The following is a 15,523-nucleotide window of genomic DNA, read 5'->3' on the forward strand; positions in this document are numbered from 1 at the left end:
ACTAAAATTTCTTTAACTTTTCAAAATAAATATCTAATATATTTAAACATAAGAAATATTTCAAAACAAAAACTTTATGAAATAAATCAAAACTTTGAATCAAAACACCAAACCTTTTGTTCTTGGCAAGAACATATCAAGAACAATGAAGAACATTCATCAAAACCCATAAGAGCTCTATGAACATTCTTCACCCAAAAACATCCCAAAACCACTCAAACTTGAGGGAAATAACATACAACCATACTAGGGTACATAGGGGTTCCAAAAGTCACTTTAAAACACTTTTAACAAGTCAAACAAGAACCCAAAAATCCACCCTTTGGATTTGGCCGAATTTCCCCAAAAACATGGCACCAAATTTTAGCTCCAAAATTCATGCTCATATGAACTACATCTACAACATTTGAGATGGCAAATTTTCTAACAAAATTTACATTCAAAAAAGCAAGAATAAAGCTTGTAACAATTACAACATTCAAATCACAAACGATGAACTACAAAACCCAAAAGGATTCACCAACTACTAGACCTAGGCTCTTGATACCACTTGAAGGAAGATTTGTGAAAAACAAGTTCATTTGAGCAACATCAACAACATGCAATTAACAATTAAAAGGCGGAATCATGTTTATATGCACTCAAAAACAACACTTAACCCATGAACTTCAAAGCCTAGTAAGTAGGTGAACCAAGACTCAACTCAAAACAAAGTGAGTTGAGAAATCAATACCTTTTTAGATTCCTCTTTGCATAAGCAAAGGCTAATCACCCAAAGAGAGGGCCTTCATTCCTTGCATCTTAGATCCATGGATTTGGATGGATGAAAAGGTTTCTCCAAGTTCCCAAAATTGAGAACCTCTAAGTCTCCACACCAAGGTAAGATTGGAGAAGAAATGAGTGACCTTGAGGAAGTAAGATTGCTAGATGTTTTCCTCAAGAGTGGCCGGCCATTTTAGAGAGAAAGGAGGGTTTGTTCTCATCTTTACTCCTTAGAAAAACCCTAAGGATGAAATGGCTATAAAGATGTCTTTATACCACCTCACAATGAAGTGGCAAACTTGCAATTAAGCCAAGTTCACTACCCTCCTCTAAATGGCCGAATTTAAGGGGATTTATTGGGCTATTTGGGCCTTTGTGAATCATTATTCATTAAGTTGTCATACAACTTAAGTCAATGGACTTGACGTTCGAAGCCCATTGGGCCTTAAGGTCCAAAACTATCCCGAGGTCTTTAACAAAATTATTCGTTTGATTAATTAACATATTAATTAATCCTTGCCATAAATAATTAAACCATTTAATTATTCTTACTCATCTCCGTTGAATCTTCAATCTTTACCTTACACGGTGTACGATCCATTAGGTTCCTTTTAGCGAGGCAGTGGGCGATTCAAACTCTTTCAAATCGATTGTGAATTGGAACTTACTTTCAATTCTCCCGTTAGTGATAATACACTTTTAGGGCTTCCACAAACCATGGTTGACGCCTAGCAGCATGTCATGGTTACCCAAGCTAATCAGAAGAGGTGGAGAACCTATTCAGTTTTAGGATTACAAATGCAATACGGTCTTTCTCTAATACAATACTCTTGACCACATTGTTTGGTTTGATAGTTTATTCATGTCTACTATCCAATGTGAGTCTTGTGCTTATATGATTACCTTGAATGTGATCTGGAACGCATTCCAACATCTCATTCATACTCTGGCCAGAGATTCTAAATCATATCATAGAGTATTCTCCCTCAAACAGTTTAAAGGTTAGAGATCCCTTGTTGCGCATTCACTTGCCTCCATGGCTAAGTGGCTTAACCCTAACGATGCCGTGGACACCCTCCTGATGGAGTGACTTTGACATAATCAAAGATTAAGGACCTAATCACAAGACAACTGTGATGCCTCAGGTCAAAAGACTAATTTGCATTATCCCAACCATGAGTTCTCATGTGACATGAATATGAGAACTCTTCGTTGATCGTGTTCAGTGAACTCATTCTCTATTGAGCACCTACGTACTTGTCTTGATGTCACACACACCAATGACTCGAGACTAGTCACTCTCCCTGAGAGAAGACATAGCACGTACTGATCTTAACGGACTGTCAATGCCCAATTGACAATCCTATGATCAGGAACGTTTAGGATGTGTCAACGAAAGAATGGTCTCATGAATCTAACTTTTTTAGATCGCATTCTTCCAATCACATATTCCTTGGACTTATCGTTTAAGCATATAACATTTATATGAGATGGCTCAAACAATAATCTTTGCCCTTTACATTTAAACTACATTAGTTTGAAATGTCTGTAAAGTATCATCATATGATTGGTTTTAGGGCACATTTCCAACAGCTACACCACTCTCTCTCTCTCTACATTCAACAGCGAGTGAGATCAGCCGCAGCGGCGACAATGTTCGGAGCTCAATCTTCGTCGTCCCCTTCGACACGCCTTCGTCAACCCCAGCGTTCGGCACGCCGTCGTCGACCCCAGTCTTCGGGACGCCGTCGTCGACCCCGACTTTCGGGACGCCGTCGTCGACGCCATCGTTCTTTACTCCTTCAACCCCGGCCTTTGGAACTCCGTCGACGTCTGCATTTTCCGCCGGTGGCTTCGGCGGCTCCTTATTCAACACTCTGTTCTCTTCCCAAACTCCATAGCCGCAGCAACAGCATCCACTAACTACCTCAAGCTCCTCACTCCGGCCACCGTGGTCGAAATCGGCGAAGAACTTCAGTGACCGCTGTCAAACGACTAGCCGATCGTGAAGCTCGACGCTTTGCACTACCTCCAAGCTCGACTCCAGCTCTCTGTCCGTGTTCGTCCTCCTCTGCGAGCCCTCTCCTTCTACCGATCAGCTTCAGCAGCACGTACACCCCTTCCTCCTCCGTCTTCTCTCGAACTCGGCCTGGGTTTTCACCCACAAACCTAGCCTTGCAGAGAACCATATATATATATATATATATATATATATATATATAAATAAAAAAAAATAAAAAAAATAAACAAAATAATAATAAAGAAGAAAAGTATTGATGGTGCCAGGCGCACCGAGAGCAATTATACAAAAGTTTGATTGTAAAAAAAAAAAAAAAAAAATTAATAATAATAATAATAATAAAAATTATCAAGTCTTTCTTGGTGGACAGCACCATGCAAAAAAAAAATAATAATAAAATAAAATAAAAGGGAATGATGATGGACGGCATCAAGTGAAAAAAAAAAAAAAAAAGAGGTAGCAATGATGATGTTGGGAAGCAATGATGAAGGTAAAGAATAAAAAAAAAGAGGTAGCAATGATGATGTTGGGAAGCATCTTTCAAAGACAGCACCAGCTGCCAATTGTTTAAATTAGCAAATTGGAAGATGCAAGGCAGTGAGCAAATGCAGTGGCCATGCAGTGCCCTATATGTGTGTGTGTGTGTACAAGTTGTAATTTTGTAGAGTTTGAAACTCACACGGTGCCAGGCGCACCGAGAGCAATTATTAAAAAAAAAAAAAAGAAAAAAAAAAGGGACACGCCAGTCTGGAAAGAAGAAGAAATGGTGGAATCTTGGTGGATCAGCAACACCGAAAGCAAAGAAAATAAAGAAATAAAAAAAAAAAAAGATCTTGGTGCACCCGCACCATGTGAAAAAAATAAAAATATATATATATATATATGTATATATATGTGCTCTATTATATTTAGCACAATACACTGAATAAAATAAAGCACGTACATTGATCTCTGAGAAATTACAAGTGCGTACCAAAAAAAAAAAAAAAAAAAAAGATGGAGCTTTCATAAAGGTTGTTCACGTGAAGCCCCACTACTTGGCAAAACTCCAGGAGCGGGAGGCATCGAAGATAGATCATTCGAGGCCTCAATACTTGGTGGAACGCTAGATGACGCAGGAAAAAGGTGCTTCTGGAAGAAAGCCGCAAGCCTGTGACGGTCACTTTGAATTCGACCTTCAGATTCTTGCAGCTCATCAAGCTTCCTCTTCATGCTCGTCGAATAATTATTTGCAAGCACGTGCAAACCTCTATTCTCGCGCTTAAGCTGTTGGATCTCTTGTTTAAGATTTTCCACCTCCGCCATCAATGATTCAACTTGACCGGATCGAGCAAGTAGGCGTTGGCCCATGTTGGACACGGAGCCCGCACACTGAACACTGAGAGCTAGGGACTCTTGAACGGCCAACTCATCGGACCGTCCTAAAAGCAACCTACTATCTCTAGGAGTGAGGAGGTTCCTAGCTATTATTGTAGCTGTTGTTGCATCCTTCATCACGGAGTCTTCACCTACTATCTCTAGGAGTGAGGAGGTTCCTAGCTACTATTGTAGCTGTTGTTGCATCCTTCATCACGGAGTCTTCACCTGTAAGAGGGCCACTAGAAGATAAGAAAGACGGGCGCCATACATTACCTTGACGCGGCGCACCCGTATCACTGCTGAGACTCAAATCTAAGCAAATGTTAGATGGGTTAGCCATTTTCAAAGGTGTTAAAAGAGAAGGGTTGGATGGAGTAAAATCTCAAGGGGCCGTTAAAACAAAATACACCGGAGATGATGTTCACGAATGGGCAATCTTCAAAGTGTGCATGTTGGAGGTGATCGATACCTCTATAAAAGGAGAGGCGATACAACCACCGATTCAAAAAAAATTGAAGAGACACCACTCTTCAAATCTTAAAAGCCAGATTTTCCTGCGTAAAGTTCGGCAACGCTCTTCAGACACAATCTCGGCTTTTTAGATAACAAGTGCAACTTTGTCAAAGATCTCTGACAAAGTTGAAAACGCGTGGAGGTCATTATCCCAACTACCACACAATTTTTGCCTCTATAAAAAAAGAAGAAGGAACAGGGTTGTTCATTCAGAAATCGAAGAGGCACTTGCTCAGAAATCAAAGAGGCGTTTGTTCAGAAATCGAAGAGACGCTTGCTCAAAAAATCGAAGAAGCGTTTGTTCAGAAATCAAAGAGGTAACACCCTCCGAACCTCAAAAGCTGGGCCGCTTATTCAAGGATCGAAGAGTCATCACTCTTTGAATTTCAAAAAAGCCGGATTTGCTGAATCAAAACTTGTCAGTACCTTTCACATGTAACCTCAACTTTGCAGACATTACAAGCAACTTTGTCAAAGATTTCTGACAAAGTTGAGAACGCGTGAATCTTACTGTTTCAATTACCCAACAGTTGTCGACAATGGTAAAGGAACAGTACCACCACTTGCTATTGGAAAATCCCTATATATGTCGACCTTCATTTTTTATGGCAAGGCAGACCTGCAAAAAATGCCCAACTCTTCCTCACCTCTGAGGGCGCACTCCCAGCAAAGCCTCTCGAAATACTCAATTTTTCTTCTTCCCCAAAGAAGATACCAGATACCTGGAGTACTGATGAGGCATGAGGAAACGGTAAATTGAAGCATGTGGAGACAAGCACAACAAATATATGTGCTGATTCATTCGCTGCTTCTTCAAAAACAAAAGTATCTCATATCATCAAGGGCGAAAGCAAAGGTATCTCATATCATGCTTTTTCCCTGTCTTTTCCTTTACCCTTGTTCTCACCTGCCAAGACAAGGACAGAGAAAGCAATATGTCGGAATCTCCACTTAAACTTGCGCTGCCACCAAGAAGTGATGGTCCATTCAAATGCAAGGTTTACATTCCACTCCTGTATCAGACGACAAATACTACAAGAGAAGATGCCAAACCTGCATAAGGAAATACCACTTCTGCAAAGGGAGCAATTAAGGCAAGTGAAAATGATACATCGAAGCATGTGGAGACAAGCACAACAAATATATGTGTTGATTCATTCGCTGCTTCTTCAAAAAGAAAAAGTATCTCATATCATGCTTTCTCCATGTCCTTCCCTTTGTCCTTGTTCTTACTCGCATGGCAAAGAGAAAGCAATCAGCCGGCACTTGGAGTCAGTCTTCCGATCTGGAACCGACTACCTGGAACCTTTGCCTGGTTGTTTACCTAGCATTACTCTCGAGTAGTCATCTTCAACGGTTGATACACTTCCAGAGAAAGGACCACATCTGCTTGGAGAACAGCTAAAACGAGTGACAATGAAACATCAATCTTGTGGATCGTCAGCAAACGCAACAACTGCATATGCTGAGTCATCCTCTAACCCTCTTCAAATATGAATTGGAAAGATTGAACTAAGAAACAGGTCATCACCTCCACCTCGTGCTTGCCTGCCATGTGTCTGAATCCTGAAACCGCTCATGGTCCTATTTTCACTCAAGATCAAGCCTCAATGGCCCTTGAAGAAATCACAAGTCCGATTCAAAATCAAGTGTTCACCACCCTTGAATCAAATTCAACTCCAGATAAAAGGAGTAAGTTCAGACCTTCGGAGGAGACCAAAAGAATCCTCCAGCCCAGTTCAAGATTAAGCCTGTGGAAAATCAACGATTGGAGGAAACCAGAAAATCTTCCAGTCGAACGCAAGATCAAGCCTCAAAAGCCCTTGAAGAAATTTCCAGTCCATTTCAAGATCAAGCCTTAACGGCCCTTGGATCGACATCTCCATTAAGGGACTTCAAAACGCATCTCCTACACGTGACAAGCACATGTATGCGACGCGCCTTGAAGTGGGGGCATTTGTAGACATCAAAATTTCGGTGAAATGAATATTGACCAATAATTAAAATTTCAACACTCACGTGTCACATAAATTTTACATGTAGCGTGTGACTCAACGAAAAATCAAAATAAATTGGAAAAGTCATCAAATAGGACACGTGTCAATACCTGGCAGAAATGATTTATTTCATCTGATTATTTAAATCCAAAAATCAAGTTTTGGAATTCTATAAATAGGAAGCCAATGCATTCATTTTGGGGAGGAAAGAAAGAAGGGAATTTACATCACACCAAAACCTTGAAGCTTTGAAACTCTAAAGCTCTCAAGAAAATCCCGAAGGATCAAGAAAACACTCTTCGTTCTTCGTCAAATCCGCCTTCAAGGTCAAGCCCCAACGGCCCTTGAAGAACTTCCACCGACTCAAGATCAAGCCCCGATGGCCCCTTGACGAAAGTGTTCATCATTCATCAACTGTTCATCCCTAGATCAAGCCCCGACGGCTCTTTAGATCAACAGCTCATCCACAAACCTACACCCTACGAAGATAGAATCAGAGGATCCAATTACAAAGAGATTGTAACCCTAAAAATCATTAAACACAAAAATATATTTTGTACACGTATTCTTGTTCCTCGTCGTCAGGAATTTTGAGGTTCGGAGGGTGTTACCTCTTTGATTTCTGAACAAACGCTTCTTCGATTTTTTGAGCAAGCGTCTCTTCGATTTCTGAACAAACGCTTCTTCGATTTTTTGAGCAAGCGTCTCTTCGATTTCTGAACAAACGCTTCTTCGATTTTTGAGCAAGCGTCTCTTCGATTTCTGAACAAACGCCTCTTTGATTTCTGAGCAAGCGCCTCTTCGATTTCTAAATGAACAACCCTGTTCCTTCTTCTTTTTTTATAGAGGCAAAAATTGTGTGGTAGTTGGGATAATGACCTCCACGCGTTTTCAACTTTGTCAGAGATCTTTGACAAAGTTGCACGTGTTATCTGAAAAGCCGAGATTGTGTCTGAAGAGCGTTGCCGAACTTTACGCAGGAAAATCCAGCTTTTAAGATTTGAAGAGTGGTGTCTCTTCAATTTTTTTTGAATCGGTGGTTGTATCGCCTCTCCTTTTATAGAGGTATCGATCACCTCCAACATGCACACTTTGAAGATTGCCTATTCGTGAACATCATCTCCGGTGTATTTTGTTTTAACGGCCCTTTGAGATTTTACTCCATCCAACCCTTCTCTTTTAACACCTTTGAAAATGGCTAACTCATCTAACATTTGCTTAGATTTGAGTCTCAGCAGTGATACGGGTGCGCCGCGTCAAGGTAATGTATGGCGCCCGTCTTTCTTATCTTCTAGTGGCCCTCTTACAGGTGAAGACTCCGTGATGAAGGATGCAACAGCAGCTACAATAATAGCTAGGAACCTCTTCACTCCTAGAGATAGTAGGTTGCTTTTAGGACGGTCCGATGAGTTGGCCGTTCAAGAGTCCCTAGCTCTCAGTGTTCAGTGTGCGGGCTCCGTGTTCAACATGGGCCAACGCCTACTTGCTCGATCCGGTCAAGTTGAATCATTGATGGCGGAGGTGGAAAATCTTAAACAAGAGATCCAACAGCTTAAGCGCGAGAATAGAGGTTTGCACGTGCTTGCAAATAATTATTCGACGAGCATGAAGAAGAAGCTTGATGAGCTGCAAGAATCTGAAGGTCGAATTCAAAGTGACCATCACAGGCTTGCGGCTTTCTTCCAGAGGCACATTTTTCCTGCGTCATCTAGCGTTCCACCAAGTATTGAGGCCTCGAATGATCTATCTTCGATGCCTCCCGTTCCTGGAGTTTTGCCAAGTAGTGGGGCTTCACGTGAACAACCTTTGTGAAAGCTCCATCTTTTTTTTTTTTTTTTTTTTTTTTTTTTTTTTTGGTACGCACTTGTAATTTCTCGGAGATCAATGGACGTGCTTTATTTTATTCAGTGTATTGTGCTAATATAATAGAGCACATATATATACATATATATATATATATATATTTTTCACATGGTGCGGGTGCACCAAGATCCTTTTTTTATTATTTCTTTCCTTTCTTTGCTTTCGGTGGTGCTGATCCACCAAGATTCAACCATTTCTTCTTCTTTCGAGACTGGCGTGTCCTTTTTCTTTTTTTTTTTTTTTTTTAATAATTGCTCTCGGTGCGCCTAGCACCGTGTGAGTTTCAAACTCTACAAAATTACAACTTGTACACACACACACACACATATAGGGCACTGCATGGCCACTGCATTTGCTCACTGCCTTGCATCTTCCAATTTGCTAATTTAAACAATTGGCAGCTGGTGCTGTCTTTGAAAGATGCTTCCCAACATCATTATTGCTACCTCTTTTTTTATTCTTTACCTTCATCATTGCTTCCCAACATCATCATTGCTTCCCAACATCATCATTGCTACCTCTATTTTTTTTTTTTTTCACTTGATGCCGTCCATTATCATTCCCTTTTATTTTTTTTTTCTTTTTTTTTTGTATGGTGCTGTCCATCATCATTCCCTTTTATTTTATTTTTTTGCATGGTGCTGTCCACCAAGAAAGACTTGATATTTTTTTTATTATTATTATTTTTTTTTTTTTTTTACAATCAAACTTTTGTATAATTGCTCTCGGTGCGCCTGGCACCATCAATACTTTTCTTCTTTATTATTATTTTGTTTATTTTTGTTTATTTTTTATTTTTTATATATATATATGGTGCTCTGCAAGGCTAGGTTTGTGGGTGAAAACCCAGGCCGAGTTCGAGAGAAGACGGAGGAGGAAGGGGTGTACGTGCTGCTGAAGCTGATTGGTAGAAGGAGAGGGCTCGCAGAGGAGGACGAATACGGACAGAGAGCTGGAGTCGAGCTTGGAGGTAGTGCAAAGCGTTGAGCTTCACGATCGGCTAGTCGTTTGACAGCGGTCACTGAAGTTCTTCGCCGATTTCGACCACGGTGGCCGGAGTGAGGAGCTTGAGGTAGTTAGTGGATGCTGTTGCTGCAGCTATGGAGTTTGGGAAGAGAACGGAGTGTTGAATAAGGAGCCGCCGAAGCCACCGGCGGAAAATGCAGACGTCGACGGAGTTCCAAAGGCTGGGGTCGAAGGAGTAAAGAACGATGGCGTCGACGACGGCATCCCGAAAGCCGGGGTCGACGACGGCGTCTCGAAGGCTGGGGTCGACGACGGCGTGCCGAACGCTGGGGCTGACGAAGGCGTGCCGAAGGGGGACGACGAAGATTGAGCTCCGAACATTGTCGCCGCTGCGGCTGATCTCACTCGCTGTTGAATGTAGAGAGAGGGAGAGAGAGTGGTGTAGCTCCGCTGTTCGCCGTTTTGCCTGTGCCTGCTTTTGGTTTCTTTGTCCCCGCTTTTTCTCTACTGGTGCATTACCATCAGCATTGATAAGAGCATATTCATGCGACTTAAATGGCTTGTTCTCGTACATTTACGTTATGTTTCTTTAGTTATTTTAGTCCTTTATGCTTCTTTTGTGTGTTTTTAGGATAATAAGACGTGTTTGACAAAAGGATGCATTGTGGAACGTTTTGGGGCTTTTTGGAGCACTATTGGGCTAAGGATGGATAGCTTATGCTTGGAGCCCAAGTGTTGGATGAAATTGAAGGCCTTGTATGCACTTGAGGACACAAAACAATGGCCCTAACCCAATTACATTCACCTTGCCTTGGGCTTAACACAAACACCATTCCTTGCCATGCAAGGGGGAGCAATTTGGGTCCATTTCATGTACTTAAACTCTAGCCCAATCCACAATCACTTCAAAGCCATGCAAAACCTTTCAACACCCTTTAATCATCCCCCTTTAAGTTATGATTTTATTTCCTAACCCTACATGCATTCATTCTTCATAATTCATCATCAATCTCACTCATTTGCCGTGGGTTCCTATCTCATTTCAGATTGGCATTCCATTTCATTGCACATGCATCTTCATAAATCAACACATACATTCATTATTCATTTACTTTGCATCCTTTAATTTAATCACATGCACATTCAAACAAACACAACACCAAACCGTGCAAAACATTATCATTTCATTTCACATTCATTCCCTAGCATTCCCATCATAATTCCACCACCAATTCAGCCACAAAACATTATCATTGCACCACATTCAACCACTCCACATCCCTCACCAAGAAATCATTCAACACATGCATCCATAATCATTTTTTCCAACCTTTGCCGTGCATAACCATTGATAATTCCAGCATTTCCACATGCATAATCAACCTAGTGTCACTCCCATTCATTCCCTTTAATCATTCAGCCACCATCATACATTTATTCTCTTCCCAAACACATACACAACCTGCCATCATTCCACAAACAACACCCTTTTCCGTGGCCTACATTCACATGCATTTTGGCAGATTTCACATCCATTCCACATGCATTTCCACCCTTACAAGATTCTAATCATTCATCCACCTCACAACCACCAGAAAACCTCTCAAAACCGTGCATTATCCCTTTCATTTCTGTCAAAGCATATGCATTCACCACCCTTTAATCACATGCATAAAACAGCCACATGCATCTCCCATCACCATTTCAGATTTCCACCAAGTTCCTAGTTGTCATGTTCCCTCCTCTTCACCTATAAATAAGCATCCACACCTTAATTCATACTCACTTACTCATTCATACACATTTCATTCATTCACTCCCCACTCCATCTCTATATCTCATTTTTCCATTCACAACACTTCACACAACACAAACACAACCCTTGTGCCGCAAATCCCCTTCCAATCTGTGCAGTTTTTCTCCTCCATTGCAGCCACTATCCAACCACTTCCCATCCCTCCAAAACACTTCATACCATCACACAACCTATCCTTAAACCTTGTGCTACAACAACGAGGAAGAGAAGAGTGCCTAAACGTTCATACAATTCAAGTTTGAGTTGTTAGAATGTTTAGGTGTTTCTTTGATTTCAATGTTTGAATTCAATTTTCTTTGTTTTGTAATGGAAGAGAAGAGTGCCTAAACGTTCATACAATTCAAGTTCGAGTTGTTGGAATGTTTAGGTGTTTCTTTGATTTCAAAGTTATGAGGAACTAAACCCTTTTTGGCTAGGGGTGATTTCAATATCATGATTATTTATGTGATATGAATTGATGAATTCCGGTTATGAACTCTTGATTCGTGAATGCAATTGGCTTAACTATTTGATGATTAACTTATTTGTGTTTGTTGATTGAGGGTCGACACATAATTAGCATGCATGAATATGTGGCTAAAGTTTAAGAAGGTTTCACATAATCGTTACTAACTTATACTTGAAAGTAGTGAAGGTCGCTTGTCACGATCGCGTTAAGTTTAATTCTTAGCATGAGTAACATGATGTCATAGTTGCAAATGCTTTGTCAATGCTTATGGTTTTCATTATTCTTAATGATCTTCGATTGTATCTCTATTATGATGACATGTAGGGAACTTTTGAGAATGTTTTGGGTTGTCGAATGATGCCATCCAATCCAATAATATAAGGAAAATCTGAGGGTTAACTAGTGATGTCACGGTTAATTTGGGGCATTGTCGTTCATAATTCAATGAAGGAATAACTGGAAATTGATTCATATGCATAAATATCATGTGTGGAGAAAGAACCTCTAGCTAATTTTTCATCATTCTATTTCATTAATTTCGTTTTTAGAATCTGTTTTAATTCCAAGTTTCTGTTTTAGTTTAAATTCATCCAAAACCAATCCCCCATTTATTTTAAAGTGTTAGAGTAGTTAGAAATACATTTAGTTTGTGTTTATAATTGCTTTGGGTACTGTTTGAGTCTTTTGGTTTGTTTGAGTGTTTTAAAGTTTAGTTTTGCAATTCTTTGAGTCCAGTTTAGTGTTTTAAACTTTATTTTACGTTTTTGAGTCAGTTTCCAAGTGATTTGCAATCCCTCCTAATCCCCGGTCCAGAACGATCCCTACTTATACATATACTACAATTTGACAAAAAGAGGGTTTAATTTGTGCGCGTATAAATCTCGCATCAAATTTTTGGCGCCGTTGCCGGGGATTAGCAACTTTGCTAATCCCTTGTCTTTATTTTTATATTTTTTGTTTTTCGTGCATTCTTATTTTAGATTCTTAGTTTGTTTGTTTCCTTGTTTTTTAGGTACTGTGTATGACTCGTAGCTCTCGGCCTATTATAGAGAACATCTCCGACTTTGACGGTGATTTTGAACGCACTTTGAGGAGAACGAGGAGTTAACAAGAGCCACCACAACCTCCACCACAACCTGGGCTTGAAGAAGACGAAGTAGGTGTAGAAGAAAAGCCCACGGATCAGATTTTTGAAGAACAAGCCATGGCAGCAGATAATAGAACCATCAAGGAGCTTTCGGCCTCGGGTTTGGATAATGCATTGCCTCTTTGTATCCAATATCCCACGGCTGCAGAGGGGAAGACTGAGGTGTTTGAACTCAAATCCAGTTTGTTACACCATATTCCGAAGTTCCATGGCTTGTCTATGGAAGACCCCAACAAACACTTGAAGGAGTTCAAGGTGGTTTGTTCGAGCATGACCCCCGTCAATGTGGATGGGAGTATATTGAAGATGAAGGCCTTTCCATTTTCACTTATGGACAAGGCCAAAGATTGGCTCTACGAACTAGCCCCGGGAACTGTGACTTCGTGGGAGAGTATGAAGCGTGCTTTCTTGGAGAAATTCTTCCCTACTTCGAGAGTGATTCTCCTACGAAAGAAAATTAGTGGTATTCAACAGAATCATGGTGAGACATTCCCGGCTTATTATGAGCGCTTCAAGGGCCTTGTAGCTTCATGTCCTCAACATCAAATGAAGGAGGAACTTCTCCTTCAATATTTCTATGAGGGCCTCCTTCCTATCGAACGTCAAATGCTTGATGCATCAGCGGGAGGAGCATTGGTGGACAAAACACCAAGGGATGCCAAGATTCTCATAGCCAACCGCGCGCTCAACGCTCAACAATATGAAGGAGTGGGCCAAAGGGAAGCCCCACAGCAACAAAGTGTAAATGAGGTGAGTGCTATTTCTGAAATTCAATCACAACTTGCTAATCTTACTTCTCTTGTTTCTCAGGTTGTGATTGGTCCAAAAGCACAAGAACACCAAGTTTGTGGCGTGTGCTTAATTCAAGGGCATCCATCCGACAAGTGCCCTCAACTAATCGAGAATGGTGGGTGGGAATCTGCCAATGCAATTGGTTTCCAAGGACAAAATCAAAACAACCCATACTCGAACACTTACAATGTCGGATGGAGGGACCATCCAAACTTCAAATGGAGGGAGCCACAACAAGCTGCCCAACAAGGAGGATTTAGGCCAAACCCCCCTGGTTTTTATTCCAAGCCGTATGCACCCCAACAACCCCAACAACCTTCGGCATCATCTCATTCAGGTACGTCCTTGGAAAGTGATCAAGCTATGCAATTACTAAACTCTATTTCGCAGGGGTTGCAAAATCAAAACAACCGGATAGCAAATAACGAGAAGGAGATGATGGATCTGAAGAAACAAATAGGGCAGATTTCTAAGTTCCTTGGACAAATTAGAGAGCAAGGAAAGCTTCCTTGCTCAACCACAGTCAATCCAAAGGGAGGATTCGAATCCGCCAAGGCCATCACCCTAAGGGGTGGAAAAGAAGTTGGGACCGAGCCAAACAATCCCAAATCTGCCCAGAAAGTAGATGAAGAGACGACACAACCTGAGGAAGTGTCTAGCTCACCCACGGTAAGGGTGAAAAACCCAATGCCGCAGGCCCCCAATCACCCTAACTCGGCCAAATCAGGTAATTTAAGTTCAAATTCATGTACTTCACGTCCTAATCTGCCCAATGTACCTTTTCCTCGCAGGTTCATGCAAGAAAAAAAGGAAGAAAGCGAGAAGGACATTCTTGAAACGTTCCGGAAGGTGCAAGTGAACATACCGCTTCTCGATGCAATCAAACAGGTTCCAAAGTATGCTAAATTCCTCAAGGACCTATGCAATACAAAGAGAAGAAGGGCAAACAAAGAGGTAGTGAAGGTAAGCGAGAATGTGTCCGCTGTTTTGCAACGTAAACTGCCTACCAAGTGCAAAGACCCCGGTAGTTTCACGATTCCTTGTGTGATTGGACATAATCGTTTTGAACATGCCATGCTTGATTTAGGTGCATCCATAAATGTCATGCCTTATTCTATTTATGCATCTATGAATTTGGGTGAATTAAAACAAGATGGTGTAATTATACAATTGGCCGATCGTTCTAACGCGTATCCAAAAGGAGTTTTGGAAGATGTGCTTGTGCAGGTGAACCATTTAATTTTTCCGGCTGATTTCTACGTCCTAGACATGGAGGATTCAGCCCATTCTACATCTTTGCCGATTCTCCTTGGTAGGCCATTCATGAAGACGGCCCGAACGAAGATTGATGTATACAAAGGCACCTTGAGAATGGAATTCGATGGGGAAGTGATTGATTTTAATATTTCTGAAACTATGAGATATCCCGTTGATGACCATTCTTGTTTTTCCATTGATGTTATCGATTCTTTGGCGCAGGTATACCTTGAAGAATTGAACGAGGACGCCCTGGAAACAACCATCACTAAGGCCATAGAGTGCAAAAATGAAGGATTTAGGCCAATGCAAGGCCACGGCAAGGAGGAGGAATTCTTTGCCATGGGTTCTAGTGAAGAAATAATTGAGGTTGTGGCAGCCCTTGAGTCATTGCCACAACAATATGGTAAGGTTCCACTCTCACTTTCAAATTCAGTTTCCACTAAGATGCTACCTTCTGTTGTTCAGGCACCATCGCTTGAACTTAAGCCGTTGCCGGACCATTTGAAGTATGTGTTTTTGGGAGAAGGCGAAACATTGCCCGTCATCATTTCATCAAGTCTCACGGCAATGGAGGAGGAGA

The sequence above is a fragment of a genome, unplaced genomic scaffold (genome assembly GCF_019419815.1).
Source record: "Pyrus x bretschneideri cultivar Hongxiangsu unplaced genomic scaffold, Pyrus_bretschneideri_v1 Contig208, whole genome shotgun sequence".
Classification (NCBI taxonomy): Eukaryota; Viridiplantae; Streptophyta; class Magnoliopsida; order Rosales; family Rosaceae; genus Pyrus; species Pyrus x bretschneideri.